Source organism: Canis lupus, chromosome 9 (assembly GCF_048164855.1).
Source record: "Canis lupus baileyi chromosome 9, mCanLup2.hap1, whole genome shotgun sequence".
In the NCBI taxonomy this organism is placed as follows: Eukaryota; Metazoa; Chordata; class Mammalia; order Carnivora; family Canidae; genus Canis; species Canis lupus.
In genome coordinates, this window is record NC_132846.1 from 74,485,918 (window position 1) to 74,500,850 (window position 14,933).

The following is a 14,933-nucleotide window of genomic DNA, read 5'->3' on the forward strand; positions in this document are numbered from 1 at the left end:
TTTATGGCCACATTATGGAACAGTGAGTGAATGTTCTGCAAGGCTTGGAATGTGTGAAACTGCTGCAGTGGCTCTTCCAGGCCTGCATAAGCCCAGCAGGTCCAGTTATTGATATAGTGATAACAGCAAGTGCATTTTTAGCAATATTCATCCGCTTGTTTTTTGTCTTTTTTTTGTATATTTTTTCATTGGAGTTTGATTTCCCAATATATAGTATAACACCCGGTGCTCATCCCATCAAGTGCCCCCCTCAATGCCCATCACCCAGTCACTCCAATCCCCCACCCACCTCCCTTTCCACCACCACTTGTTTGTTTCCCAGAGTTAGGAGTCTCTCATGTTCTGTCTCCCTCACTGATATTTTCACTCATTTTCTCTCCTTTCCCCTTCACTCCCTTTCACTATTTTTTATATTCCCCAAATGAATGCGACCATATAATGTTTGTCCTTCTCCCATTGACTTACTTCACTCAGCACAATACCTTCCAGTTCCATCCATGTCGAAGTAAATGGTGGGTATTTGTCATTCCTGATGGCTGAGTACTATCCCATTGAATACAAGACCACATCTTCTTTATCCATTCATCTTTTGATGGACACCGAGGCTCCTTCCATAGTTTGGCTATTGTGGACATTGCTGATATAAACATCGGGGTGCAGGTGTCCCGGCATTTCACTGCATCTGTATCTTTGGGGAAATACCCAGCAGTGCAATTGCTGAGTCGTAGGACAGGTCTATTTTTAACTCTTTGAGGAACCTCCACACAGTTTTCCAGAGAGGTTGCACCAGTTCACATTCCCACCAACAATGCAAGTGGGATCCCCTTTCTCCACATCCTCTCCAACATTTGTGGTTTCCTGCCTTGTTCATTTTCCCCATTCTCACTGGTGTGAGGTGGTATCTCATTGTGATTTTGATTTGTATTTCCTTTTTTTTTTTTAACCTAACTATACTTAATTTTATTATTTTTTTATTTATTTTTTTATTGGTGTTCAATTTCCTAACATACAGAATAACACCCAGTGCCCGTCACCCATTCACTCCCACCCCCCGCCCTCCTCCCCTTCTACCACCCCTAGTTCGTTTCCCAGAGTTAGCAGTCTTTACGTTCTGTCTCCCTTTCTGATATTTCCCACACATTTCTTCTCCCTTCCCTTATTTTCCCTTTCACTATTATTTATATTCCCCAAATGAATGAGAACATATAATGTTTGTCCTTCTCCGACTGACTTACTTCACTCAGCATAATACCCTCCAGTGCCACCCACGTTGAAGCAAATGGTGGGTATTTGTCATTTCTAATAGCTGAGTAATATTCCATTGTATACATAAACCACATCTTCTTTATCCATTCATCTTTCGTTGGACACCGAGGCTCCTTCCACAGTTTGGCGATTTGTATTTCCCTGATGGCAAGTGATGCAGAGCATTTTCTCATGTGCATATTGGCCATGTCTATGTCCTCCTCTGTGAAATTTCTGTTCATGTCTTTTGCCCATTTCATGACTGGATTGTTTGTTTCTTTGCTGTTGAGTTTAATAAGTTCTTTATAGATCTTGGATACTAGCCCTTTATCTGATAGGTCACTTGCAAATATCTTCTCCCATTCTATAGGTTGTCTTTTAGTTTTGTTGACTGTTTCCTTTGCTGTGGAGAAGATGTTTTTCTTGATGAAGTCCCAATAATTCATTTTTGTGTTTGTTTCTCTTGCCTTCATAGATGTATCTTTCAAGAAGTTGCTGTGGCCAAGTTCAAAAAGGGTGTTGCCTGTGTTTTCCTCTTGCTCTGTGCATGATGGAGACATAAATGTTAACATATTCCATGATAACTGTGAATCTGTGATTCTTCCTGCAGGTCTTTCCATTTCCTGTTTAGTATTTTAGAGCTGTAGTCCAGGTGTGTGCACATTGAGAGCTGTGTTATCACTCTTCATCCCCAGGAAGGGGGATGAAACCTTTGTCTTTCAGTTTATTTCATTTGAGATCAATATGGCTACAACTGCTTTCCTTGGGTAAATATCACTGAGCTTAACTAGCTTAGTATTTTATATTAAGACACAGAACGTAAAAAGGAGGAAAAAAAAGAAAAAAAAGAGAGGAAAAAAGGAAAAAACAAAAGAAAAAAGAAAAAAGGAAAAAAGAAAAAAGAAAAAAGAAAAAAGAAAAAAAGAAAGAAAAAAAAGAAAAAGAAAAAAGAAAAAAAAGGAAAAAAAATAATAAAACACAGAATGTATGGGGCACCTGGGTGGCTCAGTTGGTGAAGTGTTTGCGTTCAGCTCGGGTCATGATTCCGGGGTCCTGGAGTTGAGTCTTGCATCAGGCTTCATGCTCAATGGGGAGTCTGCTTCTCCCTATGCGTCTGCTCCTCCTCCCCTACTCATTCTCTCTCTCTGTGTCTCTCAAATAAAGAAATTTTTAAAAAACATAAAGTATAAAAAACACATTATATACAGAAATATTCCCCCTACACCTTTGGCATTTACGTACAGCATCTAGCTCACTTACATTAAAGTTATCTTTGAGCTTATCCTACTGGAGTTCATGAGATTCCTGTGTATGCAGGCTCATGGCCCTCATCAAATTTGGAAAGCTTTCACCATTATTTATTTATTTATTTATTTATTTATTTATTTATTTATTTATTTTATTTATTTTTATTTTATTTTTTATTTTTATTTTTTTAAATAATAAATTTATTTTTTAAATGGTGTTCAACTTGCCAACATACAGAATAACACCCAGTGCTCATCTTGTCAAGTGCCCCCCTCAGTGCCCGTCACCCATTCACCCCCACCCTCCTCCCCTTCCACCACCCCTAGTTCGTTTCCCAGAGTTAGGAGTCTTTATGTTATGTCTCCCTTTCTGATATTTCCCACACATTTCTTCTCCCTTCCCTTATATTCCCTTTCACTATTATTTATATTCCCCACATGAATGAGAACATATAATGTTTCTCCTTCTCCGATTGACTTACTTCACTCAGCATAATACCCTCCAGTTCCATCCACGTTGAAGCAAATGGTGGGTATTTGTTGTTTCTAATGGCTGAGTAATATTCCATTGTATACATAAACCACATCTTCTTTATCCATTCATCTTTCGATGGACACCGAGGCTCCTTCCACAGTTTGGCTATTGTGGACATTGCTGATATAAACATCGGGGTGCAGGTGTCCTGGCTTTTCATTGCATTCTGCTTCTTTGGGGTAAATCCCCAACGGTGCAATTGCTGGGTCGTAGGGCAGGTCTATTTTTAACTCTTTGAGGAACCTCCACACAGTTTTTCAGAGTGGCTGCACCAGTTCACATTCCCACCAACAGTGTAAGAGGGTTCCCTTTTCTCAGCATCCTCTCCAACATTTGTGGTTTCCTGCATTGTTCATTTTCCCCATTCTCACTGGTGTGAGGTGGTATCTCATTGTGGTTTTGATTTGTATTTCCCTGATGGCAAGTGATGCTGAGCATTTTCTCATGTGCATGTTGGCCATGTCTATGTCTTCCTCTGTGAGATTTCTCGTCATGTCTTTTGCCCATTTCATGACTGGATTGTTTGTTTCTTTGCTGTTGAGTTTAATAAGTTCTTTATAGATTTTGGAAACTAGTACTGGCACAAAAACAGACACAGATCAATGGAACGGAATAGAGAATCCAGAAGTGAACCCTCAACTTTATGGTCAACTAATATTTGATAAAGGAGGAAAGACTATCCACTGGAAGAAAGACAGTCTCTTCAATAAATGGTGTTGGGAAAATTGGACATTCACATGCAGAAGAATGAAACTAGACCACTCCCTTGCACCATACACAAATATAAACTCAAAATGGATGAAAGAATAAGGTGGAGCAAATGGCCCCACCCCCCCAAAAAAAACCAAAATGGATGAAAGATCTAAATGTGAGACAAGATTCCATCAAAATCCTAGAGGAGAACACAGGCAACACCCTTTTTGCACTCAGCCACAGTAACTTCTTTTTTTTTAAGCCAAACTCCAGACTTTATTCAGAGTTTTCCAGTTTTTCCATTACTGTCATTTTCCTGTTCCAAGGTCCAAATTAGGACACATACATATTGCTTCTATGGATCGGGTCTCATTAGTCTCCTGTGATCTGTCAGCCACAATAACTTCTTGCAAGATACAACCACAAAGGCAAAAGAAACAAAAGCAAAAATGAACTATTGGGACTTCATCAAGATAAGAAGCTTTTGCACAGCAAAGGATACAGTCAACAAAACTCAAAGACAACGTACAGAATGGGAGAAGATATTTGCAAATGACGTATCAGATAAAGGACTAGTTGCCATTATTTGATCTATTCTATTTTTATATATATTCTCAATATGCTGCAAACCATGAATTCAAACTGATGCACCCAACTCACCCCCTAGTACAGGCCCTGTCTAGTTTTCTCAATCTTGGTGGTTGTGGGTCTCTCCTCTGCTCTCCTCTCCTCTTCTCTCCTCTCCTTCCCTCTCCTCTCCTCTTCTCTATGCATTCACTTACTGGGTCAATATCCTGAGTGCAACATCCTCCTGTCTCTGCCACCATTCTTTGCTCACATGGATACCTTCCTGTCATCTGGTGTTTGGAGGTCCAGGGTGTCCCCAGCGGAATCTCTGGACCCTGCTTCAGACCTCAATTCCCAGGAGGGCCACTCCAACCTGGGTGGGGCTCTGAGCTCTGACTCTGCTCTGGGGTTTGATGTCCCCATCTTGATCTGCCCACATAACAGCTTTGATGGTAAATTGGTCAGGAAATGAAAGGGTCCTGGGTTGGATCATGATCCCACCCCTCATTCCCCAGATTCATGCCCATCCAGACCCTATGACCATGACCACATTTGGAAATGGGCTCCTTCATGGTGTCCATCGAAAGATGAATGGATAAAGAAAATGTGGTTTTTGTATACAATGGAATATTACTCAGCCATTAGAAATGACAAATACCTATCATTTGCTTCAACGTGGATGGAACTGGAGGGTATTGTGTTGAGTGAAATAAGTCAATCGGAGAAGGACAAACATTATATGTTCTCATTCATTTGGGGAATATAAATAATAGTGAAAGGGAATAAAGGGGAAGGGAGAAGAAATGCATGGGAAATCTCAGAAAGGGAGACAGAACATGAGAGGCTCCTAACTCTGGGAAACGAATTAGGGGTGGTGGAAGAGGAGGAGGGCGGGTGGTGGGGGTGCTGGGTGGTGGGCACTGAGGGGGGGACTTGAGGGGATGAGCACTGGGTGTTATTCTTTATATTGGCAAATTGAAAACCCATAAAAATAAATTTATTATAAAAAAAAGAAAAAAATTGAAATGGGCTCCTTGCAGACATAATCAAATTAGGATGAAGTCATCTGGAAGTGGGAGGTCCCACCATCCAATGTGATTACTGTCCTTAGAAGGATATTCACACAGAGACACAAGCTGAACACCACAGGACAATGGAGGCAGAGATTGGCGTGACTGGCCAAGGCTAAGGTTTGCTGTGTGGTCGGCGGCTCCCTGAAGCAGAAAGAGGCAGAGAGGATCCTCCCATAGATGCACTGGCAAGAGGGTGGCCCTTCCACACCATGATGTCAGGCTTCAAGCTTCCAGAACTGCTATAGAACGGCTGTAGTTTTGGAGGATAGTCGCTCTGGCAGCTCTGTTCTTTCCTTCAGCTCCGCCTTCTCTTCTCTTGCTTCTGCTGCTGCAGCGACCATCTGAGTCACAGCTAATCCTTGAGGCCAGCACTCCTGCCCTGTTCTGTGGCTGCGTGCATGGTGATGGCTTTCTTCAAGCCCTCTGGTTCTGTAAGGCTTCAGCTGATTCAATAAATACAGTGTACTTGACTCGTAGTTGATAAGATACGACTCTAGGGCTTTCTATCTCATCTAAATATTAGTGGATGATATTGTATCCCTTCATCAAGTAGTAAGTCTCTCTCTTGTTCTTTTTTTTTTACACGTACACTTGTAATTTATTTTTTATTGGTGTTCAATTTACTAACATACAGAATAACCCCCAGTGCCCGTCACCTTGTTCTTTTTTTTATTTTTTTTATTTATTTATGATAGTCACAGAGAGAGAGAGAGAGAGAGAGGCAGAGACATAGGCAGAAGGAGAAGCAGGTTCCATGCACCGGGAGCCTGATGTGGGATTCGATCCCGGGTCTCCAGGATCGCGCCCTGGGCCAAAGGCAGGCGCCAAACCGCTGCGCCACCCAGGGATCCTTCTCTCTTGTTCTTTATGTATATTTTGTACTCTTGTTCTTTCTCCTGACCAGTCCCCTCAGAGGTCTGTCCTTTTTAAGAAACAATTCTGGACTTTCGGTGCCTCTCAGTTGCTTCTTTTCTACATTTTATTGATGTTTTTTGTTTATACAACAATTATGTCCTTTCTTGCTTTGTGTTTTTTGTTGTTGTTGTTGCTCCTTTTCCAACTTGTAATCTTGGACTCTTCATTAACTCACGTTTTCTTTCTCCCAGACACTTAAGGCTATGGATTCTTCCTCGGACATGGCATGAGACATGGGCAGGTCACTCACCTTTTGCCAAACACGCTCATCATGTTCGCTGTGTTGTCTGGGAGTGTGCTGCATTGGGCCCAAACATTTCAACATTTACTGAGTTGTGAACCAGGACCCAGCTGAGGGTGAGTTTCTACAATCTGCGGTGTGTCCAAGGAGAAGCGCTCCTTGATTTCTGGGTCAGAATCCCACAAAGTCTGACAGATAGTGCTTGTGGCTCTGCTTTAAAATGTCTGCACGGAGATTCCCACCTCTCGAGTCCCTTCTGCTCAGGGCTTGACCTCATCTTGCCACTGACACTCCTCTTGAGAGGGCAGCAAGACCTCTGCTGTGCCTGACCCAGGGGTCATCCTCCAGCCCCCTGACAAGACCTGTCAGAGATGCTGGGTGTAGCTGGAGCACCTCCTTCTCTACTCAGTGCCTCTCTGCCTCCTGCTCTCCAGGCTTGGTCATGGAGGCCCCCGCTCCTGGCGTCTGGCACTCCCTGCCTCCTGGCTTGGACTTCTGTGCACACTTTGTCCTTGGTCGTCCCCACCAGTCCTGTTAAGATCAATGCCAGCCACATGCAGACGGTTCCAAATTCAAGTCCCCATCTCTGGCCTCTTTGTGAACACTGCAGTTGTGGGTCTCGCTGTGGGACCCCACCCCAGCATCCCTTCACAGCCATCTAATTGGAAACTCCAACGCCATCCTAGAAAGGAGGCTCTTGATCTCTCGATCTCGGTAAGTGGCAATTCCATCCAAGCTGTGGGTCAGGAGACCTCCTTGCAAACCTGTCAGGTCTTCCACCCCAGGATGTGCATGACCTGAACCCTGTTCTCTACTACCACTGCCCCCACCCCACTGCCTCTGTGTCCTGTTCAGATTCCTGCACTGTTACCACTTGAACCCCTCTGGGGGCTTCCTGTCACCTCGGAGTGAAGCCCATGGTGCATTATGCCAATGGATCCTTTCACCTGCTGCCCTGGCTGCTTGCAATATGCCCCCCCCAGCCCCACACTGACCTTGCAGGTCAAAGCCACCACCTCCAGGTAGTGTCCTGGTAATCTGCCTGATAGCACCTGGCGCTGCTGTTTGGCCTGGCCCCATTGTTTACAGGGACATTTACCTGGTTTTCTGCTCATCCTACATCTGGACCCTGGTGCTGCAGCGCAGACACCTTGTGTGTGCTTCCACCTTGACACCTTCTTGATGCACAGTGGGCTGTCAATGAACAGCAGCTAGCTGAACAACTGCTCAGTTGTTTGGAGCTGCTTTCTTTGGTTATTTGTGACAGTAATGTCATGTGTTTTCTTGGTTGTTTGCATTTACAGCCCCCTGGGAGCGATCTTCCCTTCTCCACCTTCCACTGAGAACTTGTCTGAAGCTCACATCTCTCCCACTGTCTGCGTGGTTCCATCACTCCTTATGGAGATGCTGTGATGCTTAGTTTCTTCTGTTAATGTGACCAGGCTACGGTACTCCAGTATTTGGTCAAACACTCATCCAGAGACTTAAAGTATTTTAAAAGCATGATTAACATTTAAATCAGTAGACAGGGATCCCTGGGTGGCACAGTGGTTTGGCGCCTGCCTTTGCCCAGGGTGCGATCCTGGAGACCTGGGATCAAATCCCGCATTGGGCTCCCAGTGCATGGAGCCTGCTTCTCCCTCTGCCTGTGTCTCTGCCCCCCCCCTCTCTGTGACTATCATAAATAAATAAAAATTTTAAAAAATAAATCAGTAGACAGTGAGTAAAACAGATTGCCTCCATGTGATGGTGGGCCTTGTCAAATCAGTTGAAAGCCTTGAGTGAAAAAAGGCTGAGGTCCCTTAAGGAAGACGGAGGTCTGCCTCCAGGCACTTCTTGACCTGACCTGCAGCATCCACTCTGCTCTCCCAGATTCAGGCCTGTTTTATAGATTTTGGGCTAACCAAGTCTTCATAATCATGTACTCTGGTTCCTTAAAATAACCCCCCTATAAATATAAATAAAATATAAATACAAATATATATATATATTTATATAAAGGATAGATGAGATTTTGAAATAATATTGACAGATTTTCCTGTCACACACACATCTATCAATCATTTATCTATGTATAATTTATCTATCTGGTCTATCATTGTTTATTCTCTGAAGAACTCTAACCAGTAGACTCTTTGATGTCAAATGCTTTGGCTGCTGTCTCCCGTCCCTTTCACTTTGTGTATTCTGTCTTCCAGAATAAGCTCAGGAAACATGGGCAGGCCTGACCACAGTCGGGAATGGACAACAGGACCTTGCCTGCAGGACAGAACTCTGGTTTCTGCCTACATGCCAGGAGGCCTTGGGCCACAGTCCCTGGTGGCAGAGCAGCTCAAATCCTCCCCTCAAACACCAAGAGAGGGGGAAATCATTTGGGCCCCCATGCAGGTGGCTAGGCGGTGAATTCCACTGTGTGGGACCAGACTTGTCAAACCTTGATTTAGGTGTGGGAGGGCACATATGTCCTGTTTATCACACAGCTGGAAACATATGTTTCTGCCCAAGGTGGATGGCTTCCCAGCAGGCGGGACTGCGGTGGCCCCGGGTGAGCTGTGGAGCGTGCAGGGAAACCGCCCTTGGCCTGCTGTCATAGGGTTGAGTTACAGCTTGTGGCCGCAGGACTGGGGAAGATCACACACACACTCCCTACACTGAGGCAAACAGCTTAAACCAAGGCCCCACAGGGACTGTCACATGCCTCTGGCACATAGATTTCTGAAGTTGGGCAGAGGTCAGTTGATGCTTATTTAAGACAAAAGGGGAAGTCCCAGTAAAAGGCAGACCACTGGATTCTTCCATTGAAGGAAATAGCCTGACCATCTGGCCCAGTGGGAGGGGCCAACCAGGAGGGATCAGCCAGGAGAGACCAGCCAGGAGGGATCAACCAGGAAGGATCATCCAGGAAGGACCAGCCAGGGGGGACAAACCAGGAGGGACCAGCAAGGAGGGATCAGCCAGGAGGGATCAACCAGGGGAGACCAGTCAGGAGGGATCATCCAGGAGGGACTAGTAAGGAGGGATCAGCCAGGAGGGACCAGCTAGAAGGGACCAGACAGGAGGGATCAGCCAGGAGGGACCAGTCAAGAGGGGCCATCCAGAAGGGATCATCCAGGAGGGACCAGCCAGGAAGGATCACACAGGAGGGAGCAGCCAGGAGGGACCTGTTAAGAGGGGCAAGTCAGGAGGGATCAGCCAGGAGGGATCATTCAGGAGGGACCAGCTAGGAGGGACAAACCAGGAGAGATCAGTCAGGAGGGATCAGTGAGGAGGGATCACTCAGGAGGGAGTATCCAGGAGGGACCAGGTAGGAGAGTCCAGCCAGGAGGGACCAGCCAGGAAGGATCAGTGAAAGAGATTGGTCAGGAGTGATCAGTGAGGAGGGAGCAGCCAGGAAGTATCAGTCAGGTGGGATCAGACAAAGGAATCACCCAGGGGTAATCAGTCAAGAGGGGCCAGCTAGGAGGGACCAACCAGGAGGGATCAGTCAGGAGGGATCAGTCAGGTGGGATCAACCAGGAGGAGCCATCAGGTGGGGCCAACCAAGATGGATCAGTCAGGAGGGACTAGGCAAGAGGGAATAGCCAGGAGAAGCCAGGCAGGAGGGACCAACCAGGGGGGATAAGACAGGAAGAATCAGTAAAGAGGGGCTATCCAGGAAGCCAGGAAGGATCAGGGAGGAGGAATCAGTCAGGAGAGGCCAACCAGGCAGGTCAGTGAGAAGGGATCACCCAGGAGGGATCATCAAGGAGGGATCAGCCAGTGGGACAAGCCAGGAGGGACCAGTCAGGAGGTACCAGCCAGCAGGGATCAGTCAGAAGGGAATGGCCAGGGAGGATTAGTCAAATGGATCAGACAGGAGGGATGAGATAAAAGGGATCACCCAGGAGGGATCATCAAGGAGGGATCAGCCAGGGGCAAACAGCCTGGAGGGATCATCCAGCAGGGATTATGCAGGAAGGATCAGCTAGGAGGAATCAACCAGGTGGGGTCAACCAGGAGGGACCAGCAAGGAGAGGCCAGACAGGAGGGACCAGCAAGGAGGGATCAGCAAAAGGGATCAGTCAGGTTGGATCAGTAAGTAAAGATCACCCAAGAGGGATCAGCTTGGAGGGACCATCCAGGAAGGATTAGTCAGGAGACTTCAGCCAGGAGGGGTCCACTAGGCAGGGCCATCCAGGAAGGATAAGAAAGAGACACCAGTCAGGAGGGACCACCTGGAGGGATCAGCCAGGAGAGGCCAACCAGAAGTTGCCAAGTAGGAGGTATCAGCCAGGAGGGATCAGCCAGGAGGGATCCACCAGGAGGAATCATCCAGGAGGGATCAGCCAGGCTAGTCCAGTCAGGAGGAATCAACCAGGAGGGGCAAGCAAGGAGAGGCTAACAAGGAGGGATCAGCCAGGAGGGATCATCAAAGAGGGATCAGCCAGGAATAAATAGCCAGAAGGGATCAGCCAGCAAGGATAAGTCATAGGAAGCATCCAGGAAGGATCAGGCAGGAGGGGCCAGCCAAGAGGGATCAACTCAGATGGATCACCCAGGAGAGATCACCCAGGAGCGATCAGCCAGGAGGGACTAGTGAGGTAGGTCTGGAGAGATCATCAAGGAGGGATCAGCCAGGAGGAAACAGACAGGAGGGATCTGCCAGCAGGGATTAGCCAGGAAGAATCAGCCAGGAGGGATCAACCAGGAAGCTCCAGCCAGATGGGATCAGCCAGAAAGTGCCAGCCAGAAGCAATAAGGCAGGAGGAATCAGCCAGGAAGGAATAGCTAGGAAGGAACAGTCAGGAGCGATCAACCCACAGAGGCCAGTCAGTAGGGACCAGCCAATAGGGACCAGCCAGTAGGGATCAGCCAGGAGGGATCAGCCAGGAGAGACCAGACAGAAGGAATCAGCCAGGAGGGGTTAGCCAGGATAGGGCAGACAGGAGGGACCAACCAGGAGGGATCAGCCAGGAGAGATCGGCCAAGAGAGACCAGCCAGGAGGGATCAGCCAGGAAGGGTCAGCCAGAAGGGAGCAGCTAGGAGGTATCTGTCAGGAGGGATCAGCCAGGAAGGGTCAGCCAGAAGGGAGCAGCCAGGAAAGATCAGCCAGGAGGGTTTAGCCAGGAGGATTCAGGCAGAATGGACCAACCAGGAGGATAGGTCAGGAGGGATCAGCCAGGAAGGACCAGCCAGGAGGACCCAGCTGGGAAAGGCTATCCCAGAGGGATCAGCCAGGAGGAAACAACCACGAAGGAGCATCCCAAAGGGCTCAGCCAGGACTACCAGCCAGGAGGGACCAGCCAAGAGGGTCCTGTGCAGAGGGGCTTGGGGGACTGAGAGTTTAGGCAAATGTCCTGGCTTTGGCCAAGGGAGATTTGGCCTTAGAATTGCCTGGAGGCATATGTGTTCATGATGCCTCACATCTTATATTTTAGGGTTTTTTCCTAGTGTGTTTCTTGTACAGAAAGCAGGTCAAATACAGACACCCGGGCCCAGCCAGGTGTTCAGCATGCTCAGCCGAGGACACGGGTCAGGGGCTTGGTGCCATACTGCTACTTTCCCTTGGGAGTGAGGGTGGGACACCATGGGCACTTTTCCTGGTGAGGATGGGCTGGAGGATGTGGCTTAGGTCTGAGGACCCCAGTGCATGACCTCCTTTGAGGCCAGCCAGATCATTCATCCATTTGCTTGTTCATTCATTCATTCCTTCTGCTATTATAAATGCTGGGTGTGTGCTGTCCCTGTTCCCATGGGGCCTGGAGGCCGGGCTGGGAGGTGGGAAGAACCAGGGGGCAGGTGGATGGTGCCCTGTAGAATGTCTGGGGAGCAGGCCCAGAGGGCTGCAAGGAGGCGGGGGCTGGGGAGGCCCAGGGCCTCAGTCAGGCTTAAAGGGGTCCTCACCTCATTCCTGGCATAAAGGGAGCCCCATGATATTCCTCAGCTGAGGCTGCTGGGACACAGGTCAAAAGACCGCACTGGCCATGGGTTGGGGAGGGAAGCCTGGAGGCTGGCTGGACGACTGGGGCTCTGGGGGGGGGTGACGTGGCTGGCTGTGTGTGGGAGGATGGCTGTGATGGCTTTGGGTGTCTTTGGGGGTCCACTCGGCCAGATGTCATTGACTGAGATGGCAGGGTGGGGGAGGGTGGACGTCAGAAGGAATTAACTTTGGGAATACAGGATTTGTGCTGCATTTGTAAATCTGTGCCGTGTGCAGGCAGACGTTCATTCATTCAGCAACTGTTTGCTGAGCACCTAATGTGTACTGGGCTCTGCTCTGCATGTTGGGGGTCATCAAGGAGCAACAGGAAACACTGTGCTCTGGCAAGGAGAAAGAAATAACCGACCAATTTAATGAGAAAGGGAGCCAGAGAATGTGCCAGAGGGGAGAGAAGAGAACTCAGTGGGGGAGGAGCAGAGGGCAGGGGGCAGAGCTACCACAGGCCCCATGTGCAGTATTCTGGTGAACCGTGGGGAGACTGAGGCCTCATCTGGTTCTGGACACAGGGCTGCCCATGCCGCTGAGAGGCTGCCAAGGGCGCAGTGGGCAGGGTGGCTGCAGAGGACACCACCAAGGGTGGATGGTGTGCACACCGAGGAGACGGGTCAGCCAGCGCAGGAGATGCGGCCTTCTGGGAGCAGCATGGGTGCAGGGAAAGGTGGGAATCCATTCTGAGAGTTTGGCTTGAATGCCTGGGAGGGTGGGGCTGCCTTGGCTGGCAGAGGTCGGAAGTCTGACACCAGCCCCCAAGGAAGGCCAGGCGGGGCCAGGCTCAGTCTCCTGGGTGCTCCAGGACACAGCCTGTCCCTGGACTTCCCACTGGGCTGAGCATGGCGGCTGAGCTGGGGTCACAGCCCTTCCTCTACTGCGCAGCTGCAGCAGGGTGTCTTGCTCTGGTGCCACTGCCTTCCCGTGTGGCTCTGTGACAACATGGCCTCCTTTGGCCAGGACCGCCTCTTCTTGAATCCTGAGCTTGAGGCCTCTGCAAAGTGTCTTTGCCCTGGACGTCCTATGCAGAGTCTGAGGGGTCCTGCGTGCACATTTTCAGGGCTATGAGTCAGCTGACCACAGTGTGATGTCCAGCTGTGGCATGTGGAGTGTCAGTGACGTGGAGCTCCAGTGTCGACATGTGGAGTCAAAGTCTGCATGTAGCAATGAGACGTGGGCTGAAGCTGTGAGGTTTGATTGGGTGGGTGAGGATGGAGGCACCTGGAGACACAAGCAGTGACAAGGGAGCACCGTGGATTGGCTGGGGGGATTGGGCTTGGCAGCGGCTCCCCCTCACTCTTCTCCCTGGCCAGTGGGCGGGGCGGGCAGGGAGCATGGAAGGTGTCCACCACAGTCGCCTGCCCCTGTGACCACTTCTGCTCCTGCAGCTGAGGACTCTGGGTGACGGCAGGACTGCAAGTGGTGACTGTGCTGAGCCATGCCAGGGTCACCTCTGGGCCCCTTCAGGCACTCCTGCATTTACCACTCACCCCATTCCACGTGACAGGTGTGCTCCCACCCACTGCCCTGGAAGGACGTGATTCACGAGGGTCAGAGGTCATGCCTGAGGCTGTGAGAACAGGCACACACAGAAAGAGCTCTATCTACGGGGCTGTCCTAACTCCCACCATGTAGAGCCATGTTCCAATGTTGTGTGTGAGCCTGTGTGGGTGCATGGGCACATGTCTGTGCATTTATGTGACCACACACAGCAGACCAGCATGTGTACATGCACATGTGTGCACATGCCTGGGTATTTGCACATTTGTATGCATGTATGTGTGCTCCGTGTTTTTTTTTAATTTTTATTTATTTATGATAGTCACACACAGAGAGAGAGGCAGAGACACAGGCAGAGGGAGAAGCAGGCTCCATGCACTGGGAGCCTGATGTGGGATTCGATCCCAGGTCTCCAGGATCGTGCCCTGGGCCAAAGGCAGGAGCTAAACTGCTGCACCACCCAGGGATCCCCATGCTCTGTGTTTATAGGGGTACAATACACATGTATATTGTTTGTGTCTGTGCATGTGTGCTTATGTGTGAACCATGCTCGTGCACACGTATGTACACACATGCCTGCATGCATGTGCCCGTGGATGTGGGGAGTAGCAGCCCCTTGTGACCTGTGCTCCTGTGCACACCTGGATGCACACATGCCTGCATGCATGTACCCGTGGGTGTGGGGAGCAGTAGGTCCCATCCCAGGGCAGAGGTCCCAGGGCAGAGAGCAGTCAGTCCCAGGGCAGAGAGGCCCCCACCCACCTTTTCCCATGCCTCCCCACCACGTGCCCGACCACTGCTCTACCCCTGACCTGGGTGTGAATCTCCTGGACGTTTGTCTGCATCCCCTGGATCTTCTGAGCAGAGGTAGGTCTTTAGGACTGAGGTGGGGAAGCAGGAGACAGGTGGAATGAGCAAGGTTGTTTTTTTAAAAAATTATTTATTATT

The 14,933-nt window shown here is 49.0% G+C and overlaps 1 long non-coding RNA gene and 1 gene segment (V, D, J or C); one reads left to right on the forward strand and one right to left on the reverse strand.

The window, feature by feature from the left end:
• LOC140640595 (uncharacterized) overlaps nt 1-8,459 on the forward strand; it is a 29,667-nt gene extending 21,208 nt beyond the window's left edge. The window contains exons 3-5 of the long non-coding RNA XR_012037321.1: nt 6,467-6,632; nt 6,951-7,230; nt 7,821-8,459. This is a non-coding gene — a long non-coding RNA (uncharacterized lncRNA). The remainder of the gene's footprint in view (nt 1-6,466; nt 6,633-6,950; nt 7,231-7,820) is intronic.
• LOC140640584 (immunoglobulin gamma-1 heavy chain-like) overlaps nt 1-14,933 on the reverse strand; it is a 146,992-nt gene that overhangs the window by 36,470 nt on the left and 95,589 nt on the right.